Genomic DNA, 19,486 nt, shown 5'->3' with positions numbered 1-19,486 from the left:
CCAGTTGGTTCCTTCTCCCACAGGAAAGCAGGAGCACACACCAACTGTATAGAGTGTTATCACTCTCAACAGACAAACAATCCCCTCAAAAACCTCTTGATGGATTTCCAAAACAATGCTGCTCTTTCTGCAATCTAATGTTTATTATTCTTTAATTGTTTTTTTTTTTACATTTTCCACTCATTATTTTGAAAGAAATTTACATCTACAGGCAATCAGACGCCCCAGTTGTCCATCAAATCTTCAAAATACATTTGGAAAAAAAGAAATACACTGAAGAAGAGACATAAATATCATTATGGCAGATCACAAGGTTTTGCTGTGCCCTAAGTGCTTAGATATTTCACCTTCTCTGTCACTAGTGACAGTACTAACTTCCTTTGTGATAAGTGTAAATTAGTCTGTAGACCATAGGTTTCTATGACAGTATTCATGTAGATATTAATGATGCTCATTTGCGGCAATCTGAAATTAAAAAAAATATATTAAAGAGGTGTATAAATGTGGCCAAGGCAATGACATGCTCCGGCCCCATTCCAGTTCAATGCGGCAATGAAATTTGAGTGGGGATAGTATCCACCCTCCAGTGAAGAACTTTCAGGGCCTTCTAGGCTTTCAGAGAAGGCCTAATGATTTCTGGGAACTAAAAATGCATGTATGCACTGAAGGCTGCGCCGTTTTCCATTTGTTGAACCTTTGAATGGGGCCGAGCAATGCATCCTTCATTTGGAAGAGATTGAAGGACACAGCTAGTGTATTCTACAAGACCTTCAGCCTCCCACAGTCCTAGAAACATAGCTGCAAACAATTGGTAACAGCAATGTGACAGTGCTGCGGCACCAGTTTGTGATGAAATGCAATGTAATTTTTAAAAAAATTTAATCATTTCAAAATTTAAATTTTCATTTTAGAAAATGAATTGGAATTCTGAGGTGTGTGGAAACATCAGCCAAGGTTCAGGAAAATGTCTCTAAGCTCATTGGATGGCACTTTAAGACAATGAAACAAACACAAATGAAAATTGTAAATCTCTGGACTGACCATGTCAATCACCTGCTCTGAACCCACTGAGCATGTTTTCCATATGCTGAACAAAAACCTTAAGGGGCCCCCAAAACAAGCAGGAACTGAAGATGGCTCCTGCACAAGTCTGGCAGAGCAACACCAGAGAAGATATTCAACAAAATCTGATGATGTCTATGAGTCACAGAATTCAAGCAGTCATTGCATGGAAAGGATATGCAACAAAACGTTAAGCATGACTAAATTTACTGTACATACCACAGCTATGTCCCAAACATGTATAAACCGTGCTGTTAGTTCTGCACAGTAAAACAGAAATGTATAAGAATAATGCTAATGAAAATCTGAGAATGTGCACTTTAACCATGTGTGAATAGTTTGAGAACAAATTTAAAGCTGTGGGGTACAGAGGCAAATAATAAATGTTCCTTTGTTTCAAACACTGTATGCAAGCAGAAACTTACATATGCCACGTGAACATTTTTATGATCTAGACTATTTGCTAGCTAGAGCATAACAGATAGCCATTGTCCATTTTAAAGCAGAAGTGTTGAATCATCATTGATTTCGGATGTTGATGTAATGGTAAAATGCACATCCTGTTCTGTGTTGAATCATATTTCAGAACTGGTTGAAACTAGACTATGGAAGACTATGGAAAACCTTTTTAAATAGCTGATATTTGTCTTCCATTTTAGTTTTTCCCCATAAGCCCCACTTACGGCATGTATATGCTTTTACCAATATTAGTAATAATTTAAATATTTACAATTCAATGATCATTTTCTAACCACTCTTTATTCCTTAAACTCCTAAATTAAACAGGCCATTTTTCCTTTAAATTAGCTCTGTTCTGACAGGCTGCCTTCAAAAAGCAGCAGGCCTACAGGTTGAAATGCATATATTACAGAGTAAAATATGCTTACCCCACTGGCAGATTTTTAAAAATTATGTGCTTAATGTATGCTCTTACATTTTTAAATATTTATGTGTTTTGTCAACAGCTTTTTTTGCATTGCAGATATTGTTGTGCTTGTTGAATCTCAGCACATAGTGTAAAATGTACATTTAAAACTGGAATTAAGTTCCACAAATTAAGACAAATGTGTGACTACTGTGTTAAATTTACATTTTATACTATGTGCTGAGATGCATGCACCAAGGTGGCAGAATCAGAATCATGTTTACTGTAATATATATTAGCATGCATAATTTATCTTGATTTTTGATCAGAAAACACAACATGCAACATAATTTACATTTAGAAATTTGCATTATACCATAAAAAACCCTAAAAACAAACAAAACAAGCCTAAATCTAGAGTCACAAAGAAGTGTTTATTGTTCATATACCACAATATACCACAGAGGGCATGCCAATGCTTTTTGCTAGCAAGTCTCATTCAGCTTAAAAGCAGACATAAGCCACACACACAGGCCAGAAGCTTTTGCGTCGAGTCAGTCAACTGTCAGTTCCAACACTTAGCCAAACACACTCTTTGCTAGAGTTAGCACTCTTGGAAGATAATAACTACAATTCAACGTGAAGATAACTACAACTCAACGTTGATTCCACATCTTGCTTTTAACATTTAAACGATGTGAAAAAAATTCAACCTCTGACAATGTTGATTTGTAGTTGATTTTACATCAATCAAAACAGACAAAAATTACACAATATCAATGTTGATTTAATGTTGCTTTGCTGTTATCATGTTTATAACCGTGGTCTTATCTTGCACAGTTCTGGAACAGTACTGACTTTGAATGTGCTCATTTAGAGATTTGGAAGAGTATGGTTCAGAAAATGTTCCAGAAATCTTACGGATACTGTTGTTATTGCACTTTCTTGTTAAACTTGTTAAAGCTAAATTCTCTAACCTGATTCTCCATTTTTGTGAGATTTAACCACTATGGACACTACAATGTATTAAAACCTTTTAAGGTATTTCATGCTTCAGCAGTGCTTAAATATGAATTTTTCCCTGTGTTTTAAGAAATACGGCCACTCAGAATTTGGAGTCTAACTATACATTCATATTAGGAGGCGAATCACTAATGTCACCTTAAGTTTGTCTGTTGTGAGTGTGTTTCAGGCTGCTTTTGTAGGGGGTGTGTACACAGTTGAGCCTCCAAAAAAAAAATATATATATACTTCATATGTACTGCCGGTTCTAAGTTTACTAGTTGCTCTTTTTTGCGCCATACTATTGAGAATAAGAAAAAAAAGCCAGAACGAGCAAAATGTTCAGAGACTGGGGACCTGTCTCCATGATTGGTCTGAGGATTTAGTTTAAAGTGATCATTTAGTCACTTCATTGTATCATAGTTTAAAGCAGTGTCAACATATCTACAAGAAATAAGTTGTAAACATACACACACCCATATATATATTATATATATATATATATATATATATATATATATATATATATATATATATATGATCTTTGTGCCCTCAGGCGGCACTGCATTAAAAACAGACATGATTCTGCAGTGGAAATCACTGCATGGGCTCAGGAACACTTCTGAAAACTATTGTCTGTGAACACCGTTTGTCGCTGCATCCACAAATGCAAGTTAAAACTCTAAAATGCAAAGGACAAACCATATATAAACAGCATCCAGAAATACTGCCACCTTCTCTGGGCCAGAGCTCATTTAAAATGGACTGAGGTGAAGTAGAAAAGTGTCCTGAAGTCTGACAAATCAAAATTTTAAATTCTTTCTGGAAATCATGGACACTGTGTCCTCTGGGCTAAAGACCACTCAGCTTGTTATCAGAGCACAGTTGAAAAGCCAGCATTCATGATGGTATAGGGGTGCATTAGTGCACATGGCATGGGTGACATGCACATCTGTGAAGGCACCATTAATGCTGAACGATATATACATGGTTTGGCAACATATGCTGCCATTCAGATGACGTCTTTTTCATGGAAGGCCTTGCTTATTTCACTAGGACAATACCAAGCCACATACTGCATGTATTACAACAGACTGGCTCCGTATTAAACAAGTCCGGGTGCTAAACTCGCCTGGATGCAGTCAAAACCTGTCACCACTGAAAACATTTGGCACGTTATGAAATGAAAAATATGACAAAGGAGCCCCCGAACTGTGGTGCAGCTGAAATCCTATATCAAACAAAAACGAGAAAACATTTCACTGTCAAAACTACAGCAACTGGTCTCCTCAGTTCCCAAACGTTTACAGAGTGTTGTTAAAAGAAGAGGTGATGAAACACAGTGGTAAACATGCCCCTGTCCCAACTTTTCTGGAACGTGTTGTTGGCATCAAATTCAAAATGGGCATACATTTTTCAAAAAACAATAAAATTTCTCAGTTTCAACATTTGATATGTTGTTCTTTAAAAATACGGTTTACATGATTTGCAGATCATTGCATCCTATTTTTATTTACATTCTGCGCAACGTCCCAACTTTTTTGGAAATGGGGTTGTATATACACACACACACACACACACACACACATACACATATACATATATATATATATATATATATATATATATATATATATATATATATATATATTAGATAGATAGATAGATATAAATAAAATACAGTTATCTGTTTTGGTATTGTGGGCTGACACACCCTTATAACTTTCCTTTTCTCAAAAATGATTCCATGACGCCACACCCCGTTTAGGATCCGTTTACATAAGTGCCTCTAGCTGCACAGTACCTTTGTACTTGCATTTGTTGCAGTGGTTCACAATAGCACAACTGATCTTCCATTCGGAACAGCATTTACAGTAAGTATCCTATTAAGATGTTTTAACATTTAACAATCTGTGTATGTGCTTTCTTGTCCATATGTTTATTTGTTGTTATTTCTTGCTCATTTTAAAAATCCCTGAGAATCTTGTTGGCATACATTATATGACACACTAAGATGCCTGTATATGTTTTCTATTGCCTGCCAATAATTGTGATTCATGTATTTTTAGGGAAAATGTTTCTATTTGAATAATTTAATCTAAAACAACTATCTGCTACTTTATACTGGCTGTGTTCAAGATGGCTTACATTATCTTTTGTTGTTTCTTTTCTCAGGGTGACAACCAGCAAATGGATAGAAGAGGTATTTGTTAGTCTTTAAAATTCAGAATTAAGTCATCTATCGCTCTGTTTAAATGTTGTCACGTTTGCTTTTTTCCTTACTAGGAGATAAAAGGACACTTGGAGATGGCAGTGCTTCTACCTCTTATGATACTGTACAAAAAAGGCAGCGTTCCAGCCCAGAGAGGAGAGATGTTGGTAAGCTTTATTGATTACTGCTGTCTTCATTCTGAAGAAACATTCTAATTCATCACAAGCTGAAAAGCAGAAATATGGAAAAATCAGATTTGCTTAGAACTTTAAGCTTGGCTCTCATTGTTAGCCATGTATTTAACTATGGCAAACTGGTTTACTGGTATCATTAACTGCTGAAATAATACAAACTTTTACTATGTAACTAGAAATATACTTGTGATGTTTGGGTTTTTGTTTGTAAGAAAACCAGATACAAAACCACATTTTAGAACTTATCCAAAAAGGCATTTTAAGTGTAACTCACCACCTCTGATCTACATACAGCACTCATTGGATTAAACACAGTATTACAATTTTAAAAAGCTATTCTTTAAATGATTAATAATTTAATGATTCATAAAAATAATAAATTCCACCGACTGTATGCATAACACACCGTTAACTGACTTTTCAAGAAGCCTAATAAATACCAGATGTGAACATACAGTCATGTGAAGAAGTAAGTACAGCCAATGAAATGCTTCAGTTTGTAGTATAGATAATCATCATGTGAATTAAAAAAAAATGTAAATTTGACTTAAAAAAAATTTGTTTGTTGAGAAAGTAAGTACACCCCTGTCTTACAGTAACTTGTACTGCCCCCTTTGGCAGAAACAACTTTATGTAGGCAATTTTTATAACTGCTTCTAACATATACTGGCCCATCCCTCCATGCAGAATTCTTTTAACTGAGCAATGTTTGAGGGGTTTCTTGTATGTACAGCCCATTTCAAATCCCCCCACAATATCTGAATGGGATTCTGATCTAGTCTTTGACTATAGGCCATTCCATAACCCTCAATTTCTTCCTTTTTGAAAATCCTTGATGGATTTTCTTGTATGTTTGGGATCATTGTCCTGTTGAAATGTCCACTTCTTCAGCTTCACTGTTTCGCAGATGGTCTCACATTCTCTTCTAGCATTCTCTGTTATGAAAGAGTTCATAGTCAATTCTATGACTGCAAGTTGGCCAGGTCCTGCAGCAGCAAATCAGCGCCAAACCATCACATTTCCACCATCATGCTTTACACCATCATGCTTTACAGCTGGTATGAGGTTCTTCTGATCAAATCCTGTCTTTGTTTTTCACCAAACATGGTTTCTGGTACCATGGGCAAACAACTTATATCAACAGTGCCAAGAGCTACCTGGAGATGCTGCGATGAAATTTTGGGGGTCTTCGAGATGTCTTTTTAAATCTTTTCCACTCGTAGATGAACTTCCGGACAGTGGGAAAATTTAATTTCCAATATTTTGGATGTCTTCTTAAACCCCTTCCCAGACTCATAGGCATCCTTCTTTCTGAAGGCATCAGAGAGCTCTTTTGATCTAACCATGATGATACCACACAGTCCAATGACAATGCATAAACCAGACAAGATGAGGTTTAAAAAAGACAAGTTCCTCCAAGATATTCACTAATGATATTCTAATCATTAGCACCTGATCGGGTGCATCTGATTTCAACTTGACATGTTTGTAGTAGTGATATATGCAGGGGTGTACTTACTTTTTCCACATAAGGAAATTGCAGTATTATTTATTTAAAAGATATAAAGGATGACAAAATGTTAAATCTAAAAGTCACTTTTAAATATTACCTTTATCAGCATAAATGAAGACTTGATATCTGTTTCTCTAAATTGTCACACGTGTACTTGAAAGCAGAATACAGATGCAGTTTTCAAAGTTTATTAATGGCACAAAACTCTAAACCAAAACCAAATTCTAAACATATAAAGGAAAAAACAAACAAACCAATGAAATAGGAAACCTTCAAATATGTTAAAAAATTATAGACTCTTTATGAAGTGTACTTACTGCTTTATATATACTTTCTTACCTATAAAAAGGAGTAGCATTAACAAAAATCAAATGATGAAAATGGGGCACATAAAAATACATGTGAATAAAAAATAGTCATCCAAATGCATATGAATTGAAACTTTGAGCTACAAATATTTATTTATAAAATCAACCAACTGATAAAATATGAACCACACTCGTAATTCCTCATAAAGAAGGTTTTTATATGACGATATAAATATTACATAACTTAAAAAGAAAGGTGATTAAAATGCATGTAAATTAAAAACTGAATTGATATTTAATCAAGAGTAACTAAAAAATAATGTATTTGTTGAATAATTATTGTCATCTTGCAGCATTCATAATTTAACTTGTCCTATTTCTTTGTTACTTGGTTCATTCATTGTTTAACAATAGTCATTTTTGTTACTTCTGCCTCTGATTGCTAAATGTTAGTCAGAAAGCGCCATCTATCCGCCCTCAGTGAATTGTTTGATGCTCCATGGCACTCGATGCTCCACTGTACATGCTTACTAGCTGTCTTCCTCCAAAGTCCAGTCATCCAGACATTAAATCTGAATGTGCCTATATGCGCCATTTTACAGCATTTAATCACACAGAATAAAACAACAATCCTTCAGTAAAAGTCATTACTGATTGCAACCATGCCCTGTGATGGACTGGAGACCTAGTGCTGCAGCGGCCTTCAGCATGTGGTGGTAGCATGAGGGAAGATTGATTGATGGAACTCTGAGAGCTTGGGCTGGAGTTCTGGGCAGCTTCTGCCTGTAGCTAGAAAGCCAGACCCCCATAGCTGTAGTAGGACTGAGGAACAGGGAGGAGATGGGGTGGCGGTGGGGATTGCGAATACTCACGGGAAAGGAAGGTGAGGATGTGAATTTATAAGGTGTTGGGTTGGAAGAAAGAGGGGTTTCAGGCATGGTATTCCCCATAAAATTCAGTTATAACATAGCTACATTTAAAGCATGGAATGCAGTTGTTTTGCACCCTTGTAGAACAAAGAACTACATATAGAAGAACTATGCCAAGCCTTCCTGCTATAAACGCGGTGAGATAATGAATAGTTCTGAGGCAGACAGCTAACTATCAAGCGCCACAAAACCCATGTTGATGGCAATGGAGCATTGTTTTACATTGATTTAAATAAATAGCTGATTTTATCAAATAGAAAATCTCTATTTTTAATTCACTTGCATTTATCCACCCCATTTCCATCTTTAAATTTTTGGTAATACCACCCCTTACAACCTAGTAGAATAAAAACTCTCTTAAACTACAATAATTTAACCCAAGTATTTGAAAAATCACACAACATTACTTTCCCCATATTTATAACATCCCATCAGCTTTAAATAGAATATGAGACATTTCATTCTTTAACAGTATTCATTTAGCATAATAAGTAATTTCAGGTTTAGGCAGTAGGAGATGCAATGAACGCTTGAACCCCTGCAAATTTTGTTTATGTCTGTTATGTCTGTGTGAAGTGTAATGTTTATTACTATTATTACTTACTGTCATAATTGTTATTATTACTGTCATAATTGTTCTTTTCCATTTCATAACATATTTTTAGAGATGAAAATTAGAAGAGCCAAAGAAATTATGACAAAAATTAAATCTGATCTCGGTGAATATAAATATGAAGACAGCAATCCCAGCAAGAAACTCATTAACTATATCAGGTACAGTAGCCTTAATAATAGCACATTATAAGTACACTAATGGTTCAATTGATAGAACCATGTTTATTTTTCTTGTGCATTTTTGCGCACAGGAAAAACATCTCAAAATTGGACCACAGTATAAAGAAGAAAACAACTGTTGGAGTGTTTGGGAAGACAGGGGCTGGAAAGAGCTCCCTGATAAACGCCATCTTGGGGGGGGGGAGACCTGTTACCTTCAGTCATCATACAGGTTGGGGCCAACATAACAGACTCCAACTACAGAGCTGAGATTAAATTCATCTCAAAAGAGGTACACATTATAAAGATGTTTTTTTTCCCACTCAAAATACACAAAATTTGGAATTTAATCAAAGAAAAAAAAATCCCGAAAGTTAGTGTTGCCCCATACCAGCAAATGGTACAATTAAATAACTTGGAAAATAGCTTCCTTCAAATATGTTATTTACATAAAATCAAATTATAGCAACTGTCATCTCTTGTGTTTCGAAAACTCTTTTTCTTCTGATTGTAATGTTTGTTATTAAATATTACATAATATATTTTTTTAACTTCAGGAATGGGAAGATGAACTTAAAACACTTCTGAATGTTTTATCAGAGGATGGTGAGGAGAAGGACGATGCAATGTTCAGTACAGCAAAAGAGAAGATTACAGCACTGTATGGAGAGGAAGGTCTTTCTATGACCTTAGAAAATCTCATGAAAAATGACAATTTCACAGGAATTACAGAGTTTCTCATGTCCAAAAAAAAAATTATAATATGTGAAAATGTAAGTCAAAATTGGCTTTGTTGTTGAGAATATGAAATTTTGTGAGACTTAAACTAGATTATTTATTCATAGTAAATTCTACACATGTGAAGTAAGCACCTGTATTATGTTTATTTTAGGATGTGTTCAGGCCTCAGCATCAAGCTTCAGAAATTAGACAAAATAACAATTTCTCAGTGGAAACGGCTTTGTGTCTCAGGAAAAACACTGTCATGAGCTACTGAAAATCAGGCAAAACAGCCTTGCAAAAACAGCATTACACGAAACAGCCTTGCAAAAAAAAACATCAGGCACAACAGATAAGCAAAAAACAGCATCAGGCAGCTTTGTATGAGGCTGTTTAACCTGATGCCATTTTGTGCAAAACCCTTTCGGCTGATGCCATTTTTGTTTGAGATTGTTTTGTGCATGGATGTCACCTACTGCCATTTTTTGCAAGGCTGTTTTGCCTGATGCTGTGCAAGGCTGTTTTGCCTAATGCAAAGACAGGCAGCCATCCAGGGCCTCTCTGTGCCAGGGTCCCCAAGAAAATAAAAATTACAGATACTGTCTATTTTGACAGTACATAAGTCTAGTTGCATAACCCATTTATAAATAAATAAATAAACACTTGATATTTGTTTATAGTGATTATTGTCACTCATTTTACTGAGCCTGAAATGTAATGGGATTATATTAATTATTGCTTCCTAGTAAAAGTAATCTCATTACTCATTACTTCTACTTTACTCAAGTCTAAATTATCTCACTATATTGGAGGATATTTCTTAAAACAAGTAAGGTTATATGTCAATACAGTAAAATAATTTCACTTAATAAAATTATGGAAAAATACCTAGAAATAAGTTTGATAATCTTATAATATTCTTAAAACAATCTCAAAATGAGTAATATTAGTTTCATATTAGATAAGGTTCAATATGATTTTACTTGTCAAGACTTTTTTGCAGTGTAGACAGTTGCATTACGTTTTTAAAAATGTGCATTTGGGAGTGCCATACCTGTCTTTTGCCTAGAGCCCCAGAATCACTAAATTTGCCCCTGAATGTTGCTTCGTGTGAGGCCTTTTTGCCTGGTGCAATTTTGTACAAGGCTGTTTTGCCTGGTGCCATTTTGTGCAGGTGATGTCTACACCTAAGGAGACATGAGTGTTTTTCCAGAGACACAAAGCTGTTTACTCTGAGGAACAATGCCGTTTTGTCAAATGTTTGAAACCTGAAGATGAGGTCTGATGATGCACTAAGATCTATGCAGTATACCTCTTTTGTTTCTAACTGTGTGCATTATGTGTTTAACATCAGGCCTCAGAACTCTCAGAAAAGATTGAGTGTTATGTTCAGCATGATGATTCCAATCCTGGAGGATGTTACTGGCCAGTAGTGAAGTGTGTGACCATCAATATTCCAAACTGTAAAGATTTTCTAGAACATGTTTTAATAGTGGACCTCCCTGGAACTGGAGACTACAACAAGAGCAGAGATGAGATGTGGAAATTGGTAAATATTAAATTTAATAATAATAACTTATTTTGAAGTAAAATCATTTCATCATTTCATTATTAATTTGAAACCTTGACTTTTACTAGAGGCTCAGTGAGGTGCCCTGCACAGCTGGAGTTTCCAAAATAAAAAAATAAAAAAAACTTTACTCTCAAATAGCCAAAAACCTTAGAATCTAGAAACCTCAGAACATTAAACGTAATTATGTACACTACATGTCCACATGTTTATAGACACCTGCTCATTCAGCATTCCTTCTGAGTCAAGGTTATTAATGGTGAGTTTTCCTCCTTTGCTGCACTAACAGCCTATACTCTTCTGGGAAGGCTTTATACTAGATCAGAATCAGAATCAAAATGAAGCTTTACTGGCCAGGTATGCTTACACCTAAAAGGAATTTGGTTTTGGTTACAGGAGCTTACAGTGTACAGTATCGAACATTTACATGTAGTGAGTAACCTAAATTTAAAATAAAATGAGATAAAATACAGAATAATAAAGATAAAATAAAACATGCATTCCTACAATCACTCACTCATACACACACATACATATGACTGTAACCTTTACATTGTGCAAAGTATGAGTCTAAAGTTAAAGTGCTGAGTGCAGCAGCAGTTAAAGGGTGTATAGTGGCAAGAAAGGGATCAGTGAGGTAACAGATAAGTGGGGTAATAAGGCAGGTAAGTAAGATGCTAGAAGAAACACTGGTCTATGACGGTAGTTTCAGAGGATGGAGTTGAGTGTGATACTATATACCAGTATATTTAGATGTTGGAACATTGCTGTGAAGATTTGACTGCATTCAGCCACAAGGGCATTAGTGAGGTTGGGTACTGATGTTTATTAGGATGATTAGTACGGGATCATTAACGCTGCTCCTCTTCATCCCACATGTATTGAGCTCCATGATGAGCTCCATCACTCCAGAGAACACAGTTCAATGCTGGAACACTTTATACCCTTCTAGGTGACGTTTGGATTTGGGCTTGGTGACCTTAGGCTTATGTGCGGCTGTTTCAAACCTATTCTATTAATTCTTTTCCATGGTGATAGCAAGGTCAGGTATTGATGTTGGAAAATTAGGTCTGGATCTCAAACACCACTGTAATGCTTCCCAAAGGTATTCAATGGTACTCCATCACTTCGCAGAACGCAGTTCCACTGCTGGGGAGCCTTATACCTTATATTTATGTAGCACACTCTAGGGCATCCCATTTTATTGGTAATGCTTTTCTATGGAGATTATACAAGTTGTGTATGCACTTTTTACCTGTGTTAGCAATTGGTGCACCTTAAAACAGCTGAATGCAGTAATTAGAAGCGCTCTCTGGTTATTTTTGTATATATAATCAAGCTCTGTAGCCATTTAATTCAGTTTTGTGGTACACATCAAAAGTTATGTTTTTCCCAATATGTTAAACTAAGCAAATGAAAAGAAATTGTGCACTAAATTTGCAGATAAATTGAAGTTTGTTCAATGTAGAGGATGTGTTCAACAAAACATGCAATTAACAACTGCACCATGTGCTCAGCTGCTGAACTGTAATGTTCTCTGATGTTTTATAGAAACTGAGAGAGTGTTCTACAGTGTGGATCGTAAGTGAAATAAACCGTGCTGGGTCTGACAAGGCAGCCTGGGAGATTTTATCTAACAGTATAACAGACATGGCACAAGGTGGAGAGTGCACCAGCATCTCCTTTATATGTACCAAGACTGATGACATCAATCCACAGAACTACATGAGGTAAGATCTAATTTATGATTTTATTATTTAGATTTTTTAATTAATAGAAATCATATTTAAGCTCTGATACCTGTTCAGATTTAAATAGGCTTGTTTAAATGTATGTATGCTGACCAGGATTTGCGTAAGAACAGTCCACTCAGCCAAAAGATATGAATTTGATTCATTAACTTATTAATGTCCATCGATGAATTTGTCTTTTTGGAATTTTTTGGTACTATAATCTGACAAACACATATTCAAAATGTAGATCCAGAAAGCTCACAGATGAGGACTTTCAAATCACACCCCAGGTAATAATGTAGTTAAACATACACAGAATATTTATAGATAAGTTTGTACAAATAACATGTCCAGAAAAGTTTTTTGATTATTATATTTTGTAAAATGCAATAAAAACAAGAATCTGTGATTTGTTTATTCTCTTAACCCTTTTATTTAAAGGTTGACAAAAGTACAAAGAATTGACTTTTAATGTTTTGGCTGACCAGCTTAATTGTATTTGTGAATATAAATAAATTTTGAATTTATTGATTGATGCCTGCAACACATTCAAAAAAAGTTGGGATGGGTAAAATAAGAGTGAAAGGTTTATAGAATATACAAGTTATACCATTTTGAAACATTCCACAATAAGCAGGGCAATTAGTAATAGGTGAGAGTATCATGACTGGGTATAAAAGAAGAAAGGCACGTCCACCAAAGGCTCAGTCCTTACAAGTACAAAGATGGGTCGTGGCTCACCACTTTGTGCCAAACTTCGTGAAAGAACAGTTAAACAGTTCAAAACTAACATTTCTTAACACAAGATTACACAGAATTTAGGTCTTTCACCATCTACCATGCATAATACTGTGAAAATAATCAGGGAATATGGAGACATCTCAGGGCACGGCAAGAAACCACTGTTCAATGTGCATGACCTTTGAGCACTTAAACGGAATTGCATGAGAAACTGCCATGTTGCTGTGTTCAATAAAGCCACATGGGCTCAAAAGTACTTCGGAAAACCACTGTCACTTAACACAGTCCACTGCTGCTTAAAGAAATGCAACTTGAAACTCTATTATGAAAGGAGAAAGCCATACATCAATTCTATGCAGAAACACCGCTGAGTTCTCTGGGCCCGAGCTCATCAAGATGGTCCATAAAGCAGTGGCAAAAGTGGGTGACTTGAAGGAAGTGAAGGTATCATTGACACGGAGGCATATATTGGGATTTTAGAGAGACATATGCTGCCATCAAGACAACGTCTTTTCCATGGTTATTTCAGCCATGGTTTTCATAATTAGATGACAAACATGGACTGTTGCGCAGTTGAAGTCTTCTATCAAACAAAAGTGGTCAAAAAATCCACTTGCAAAACAGCAATAGTTAGCATTCTCAGTTCCCAAGCAATTAAAAAGTGTAATTAAAAGGAAAGGTGATGTAACACAGTGGTAAGCATGCCTCTGTTCTGACTTTTTTGAGTAAAAATTTTTGAGCGTATTGCAGGCATCAATTCTAAACTTGTTTAACTGTACAAAACACAATTAAGTAACGCATTTTACAAAATGTCCCAACTTTTCAGAAATGAGGTTTGTAAATGTGGCCCATGGATAAATAATCTGCATATCATTGTAGGACTCAGAATGCACCAACAAAAGAAAAACTGCATGCATACTGCATAGGAATGATAAAGCCAAGGAAAGGGTGAAGAAGAATTTTAATCAGCAGGATATAGTTCAGGTATTTTCTTCTGTTGATGATTCTTACAAAAGCTATGTGTTTAGACCTGGGCCTGATTTTCCTATTATCTTCCGCTAGAGACATTTCAATTGCGATGATGACTTCTTTTCTGTGTTCACGGTGAGTTCTGAAGAATTCACCAAAGAAGATCCCATACTGAAACCACAGGAAACAGGTAAAGCATAAGCAGTTCCAAATATAAAATAATGTTGAAGGATCACAAATTAAAGGACAGAAAAATTACACATATAAAACAAATGTGCTGATAAAAGCTAGCCATTATGACATTTTCTGATCTCACCTTATGTAGAGATACCTATGCTGAGGGACATTTTGAGGAAGTACAACAGTAGTCACACAAATGAAATGACAAGTCATTACATAACTGGAGCACTAGGAATCCTCTCCCTAATCCAAGGTTCCGAGGAGAGTGACACTGAAATGGTAGGTCACACCACTAAATTTGTGGCATTAATCATACCAACAATCCATCATACAGCCAAAGAGGTACTGTAGGTGAAGCCAGGGGAAAAAGCCCCCCCCTTAAGAACAGTGTCCATTTACTGTAATTCTGAACCAGATCTGTGAGTATCATTTACAGGATGATGATTTTGCTGATATATTTTTTGCTTCTTTGAACACGGAGCGGCTCTTCAATTCTGTTTGTACAGAAACATTTCCCCAATTGTTTATGAGGTTTTAGCAGCGCAAAATTATGACAAATGTTGAGATGGACTGACATAAAAGTTGCATAAATTTCAATCTGGCTGTTTGGACTGAGCTGCATTTCTGAAATTTTCTAATAAATAACCATATATACACAAACAAAAACAACAGTTGGATACATTACAGCTCAACAGTCACACACCAGGAAAAAAAAGAATACTACTGGGATTCAGATAAAACTGAAAAGCTTTAACACAACAATGGATTTAGAACATTTCTTATTTGGCTGCCAGCACCAATATACTGATGTCACTTTTAGCTGCTATGTGAACAAAGCCTTATTGAGACAGTTCTCCGGTCACCCATTTCAGCATGGCACACAATGTGGTAATGCCACATAGAAACTAACATAAACTGGGGAAAATAAACTCATGTCCAGCCTGAAGGTTACAGGGGAAGTTATTGTCCCCCTAATATTTCCTTTTCAATGTATCCTTGTGGCCGAGCTTTTTGACAGTGTGTTGGGATTGCTTTTAGTTTTTAAACTTGGCCAAAAATATTTCTCTTTTAAATCATGTCATTAGCTATGACATCTTTCTTGCACCTTTACTATATTAAATTGTGCTAGTTTCACTTTTCCAATGTTCACAATGTTCAAGAATGACAAGCATGTTTAAAAGTGTGTTAAACTGAGCAGGCTACTTGTGATAATGTAAGTCATTGCTAGCTTGTTATCTACTGCAAGTTGTAGCCTTTTCTTGGATTAAAAAATACTAATGCTGTAGTCTACCTAATGCGATAGCTACCTAATAGTTTAGTTGGTCAAGCAGATTTCTTGCATACGCTACTTTACATTATCTTTAGATAAGTACTTTGTTTGTCTGCTTCTAGAGCTTGTTATCATCAAACGTTGTTCAAAACAGAATTACAGTAATTTGAAAAAATTTAAACTTTTTATAATGCTATAGGATTCTCTAAACCCTTCTGAAAGTTTCACTGGATCAAAATGCTTGAACAAGTCCCCATTAAGCAACATGCAGGAAATAATGTCAAGACAGTCTTGTGTAAAACTCATATGCATTAAGCTCATGTGTCATTTAATACAAAACAGGCCTGTAAAGATGAAGGCCAGACCAAAATGTATATACTAAAACTGCTATAATGTTTGTATTTTAGATGGAAGAGAGCTCAAGACTGTACATTAATTTGGAGACAAATCTTCACAGCGCACTTGACCACTTGCATATACACTTTGCCCTAATCTACAACTCCCTGACAGAACTTCTTTTAAAAGGAGTGAGAGAATCTGAAGAAAAATGTGTTGAAACTGCAAAAGAATTAATAGTACCGGTAATTTTTTTTTTCTTTAAGTCTAACATTTGTCATATGTTTTAGGCACTTTAACTACTGCATTGTTTTCAAATCCGTTCTTTACTCAGAAGAAGGATGGTCGAGGATTTCACCAAACACTGACAGCACTGTGCAAGAATGATGGGTTCTACAGGTCTAAGAAGGGAAAAACAGATCTAAATACACACTTGGCCAAACATATGTTACAGCACATTGATAAAGCATTCAGTGACTTCTTCCCGTGAGTAAAACTGAATTGTCATGTATTTATATATAACTGAGAATACATAACTGAGAGTCGCATTTTGGTGTGTAAGCTTGATGATGTGTATGAATGCATTTCACCATTTTATTTAATTTCGATTGAATTTCCATTTGATGAGAAATACCACAATTTTGTCTCTGTGTTTTATTAAGAGTTATTTAGTGACCAACCTTATTCACAAAGAGCCAGTGTGGATGCATGTTTTTCATTCCAACAAAGCAGGAGCACATCTGATTCTAACTGTTTGAAGACTGAGACTCATTGAACCAGTGGAATCATAAAATGAATAAAACCAATGATTTAAAGTAAAATATTATTTTTTATCTCAGTTCAGTCATTCTGTAAACCATTAAACTGAATATTGACAATGAAACCTAATGGACAAACTTAAAAAAGCTAAAACAGCTATAACTAAAAAGCTTTGTTTGATCGAGGACCTAAGAGAGAACAAAGTTGCAGATGATGTAGGACAAAGTCAATTTTTTGTGGATAATTAAAGTTTACCTGACTTGAGTGGGTTCATGTTAGAAATGTGCATGGGCCTGCTGTTCTATGGTTAGTTTATCTACAACATATTGTGTGATACAACACAGTCTACATGATATTGCTATATACTTTCAGCAAGTATGTACATTTTATACATCAAACTAAATGAGATAGAGATGATTTTGACTATATCAGTTAAAACATTTACCTTCCATTAATACGAGTACTTACCAAGCAGTAATCCAGATTTGAGATTTTAGTTTGTTACCTCGACACCTGTAGCTGATTTCTGATGATACTGATGGTGTTACAACTTACCTCATGTTGCAGCTCTAACCGGCCTCACCCAAATTCCACTTTCAGTAGTTGTTTTTTTCAGGGTCCAGGGAAAAGCAACTGAGAAATCACTGCAAGCAAACATTGATAAGTTCACAATCATCCCAGATGACCTGATAACAAAATACACAAAATCACCAGTGCTGATTCACATGCTGAAATTCCTTCAAACCGAGGTGAATAAGATACTACTGTGTATTAATATCTGTCTATATGTGATCTACATGAAGATGTGATGAATACCAAAACTTTTTTACATTGTCTTCTGTTAATTGCAGTAATTATTTTCATCTGCTATTGTTTTATCATTCAGGGACACTTAGTAGAGCTTCTTCCTTTTTCTGTTTGTTGCAAATTTTGCAACAATATATGTACAAGTTCGGATAAAGAAACCTTCATTACAGTACATATTTTATGGGGTCATGCAAATCTAATAATTCACTTTCGTGAAATAGTTTAATATCTTTTATGCATTGTCTGTGTTACAAAATGCACTCCAGTAACTATTTAATTCTCATTTATCTCACTTAAAATGTTTTTGTCTTTTTATGTTTTAATGCAAAAAGGAAATGAAACTGAAGACCATGCTTAAACAAGAAATTGTCAAGCAAAAAAAGAGAATATACGCATCTCTTCATGAATCCATTAAATCCACAATGCAGCCCTGCTATCAGAGTAAGTTACAGCTAAGGATTCTTCATAAAATTGAGGCATCCTATCTAGTCCTAATCAGCAAAAGAAGTGAACATTGTATTGTATTAGGTGCTGCTGCTATTACTGGACCTGGCTCTATGATGAAGAGGCAGAAAATGCTGTTGAACCACATAGAATCATCAAAAAGTGAAATATTCCAGAAAGCAAAGAAAGATATGTGTGACCTAACGGATAACACACTGGTTTGTAATAGACCAATTAAAGTCAATTAAAAACTATAAGTACAAATTTGAAATACGAACTCCAAGCAAATGTACTATTTATTACTATCATAATGTTAACATGTTCTTTCTAATAGCATTTCACTTTGGAGGACATAAAGGCAAGACTAATCAAGTCAATGGGACATTCACTTCTCAATACAAACACCTTGCCTTACATCAGTAAGTTATTCTTAAAGTGCCGTTTCAACTCAAAGAAGATTTAAACATACTGTTTGAATGTTTTTTAAAGTGAATTTTAAAGTAAATTTCTTTTGTGTTACAGATGTCGCCAAAGAGATAGAAGAATTGAAGAAGTTATCAGCTCAAGTCTGAAAGAAGTTATCTACAAAAGAAATCTAAGAATGTTCATACCTAGCATCATCATGACTGATGATATGTATCAGAGTTCAGTACGTTGTCAGTCACACAGCATCTGCTCTGTACATTGATTTTTAAATTTCACATTAATCTCTTTTGCTTTGAGCTCTCACATCATGAAAACTGCATTTAAACAATTGTCTCTTGCTACAGTTTTATGCCACAAAAAGACTCTGAATTACTGAATATGAACATTCCTACTTTCTACATACATTTTATTAAACATAGTATTACTATTTCTATGTTTACGCATTATGGTCTTAAAATAAACAGTAGCCACAACTTGATTTATAGCTTTGTTTTATAATACTTTATTATCTTTTGGTGACCATCTTACCTTGAGTTGATCATCTTATAGCTTCTTAACTTTCTATCAAATGTACTGCTGCCAAAAATCACCAAAAAAATCAAAAAAACTGCTTGTAGGTAATTATTGCTATCTGTTATTTTAGTTTGCTGCTTGCAAGTGTTCTTTTTTCTT

General features: G+C 35.1%; 1 pseudogene; it reads left to right on the top strand.

Moving 5' to 3' along the window:
• Positions 1-4,748: 4,748 nt before the first annotated feature.
• LOC118803476 lies at positions 4,749-18,960 on the top strand (annotated as a pseudogene).
• Positions 18,961-19,486: the final 526 nt, after the last annotated feature.

This window comes from Colossoma macropomum, unplaced genomic scaffold, assembly GCF_904425465.1.
Source record: "Colossoma macropomum unplaced genomic scaffold, Colossoma_macropomum, whole genome shotgun sequence".
NCBI classification, from domain to species: Eukaryota; Metazoa; Chordata; class Actinopteri; order Characiformes; family Serrasalmidae; genus Colossoma; species Colossoma macropomum.
This window is presented reverse-complemented; position numbering and strand designations above follow the sequence as displayed.